Raw genomic sequence first — 508 nt, 5'->3', positions numbered from 1 at the left:
CATCATGTAAGGATGGTAGTCACCTCTCCACTTGCAGCTCATGAGGAACATGCCTCAAATGTTCATGGCCATTGTCATCACCATGACAACAGGACCAGGGGTTGGGGGAACAGGACTCTCTTAAAGGGCAACCCTTCAAAGTCCCTAAGTTGGGATCCTGAAGTTCATCATCTGTTGCCATTTGCAACACAAACAAAATCTTCACAATACATTTAGCCTCGCACATAGTCGATGAGTCATAAAGCTTCCTTCCACTTCCAAGACCCTAGTGTTTTCTGCCAGTGCCCTTGGTTTTTATTCTTCTGGGATGACTTCATTTTGTTTTCATTTTCTTTTTCCTGGTTCCTACACTCTCTCTTTCCCACTTTAGCTAACATTTTTTTTTTTTTGAGCACTTACTGTTTCCCAAGGACTTTTCTAAGCACTTGCCATCTTTTTCATTATGTAATCTTCACAACAAGCCTCTGAGGTAGGTACTCATATCAACCCTGTTTTAAAGATAAGGAAA

General features: G+C 41.3%; 1 long non-coding RNA gene across 1 annotated transcript in view; it reads left to right on the top strand.

Moving 5' to 3' along the window:
- Positions 1-508, top strand: part of LOC104983143 — a 16,054-nt gene that overhangs the window by 11,711 nt on the left and 3,835 nt on the right. The window lies entirely within an intron of this gene.

Source organism: Bison bison, unplaced genomic scaffold (assembly GCF_000754665.1).
Source record: "Bison bison bison isolate TAMUID 2011002044 unplaced genomic scaffold, Bison_UMD1.0 scf7180017861786, whole genome shotgun sequence".
NCBI lineage: Eukaryota > Metazoa > Chordata > Mammalia > Artiodactyla > Bovidae > Bison > Bison bison.
This window is presented reverse-complemented; position numbering and strand designations above follow the sequence as displayed.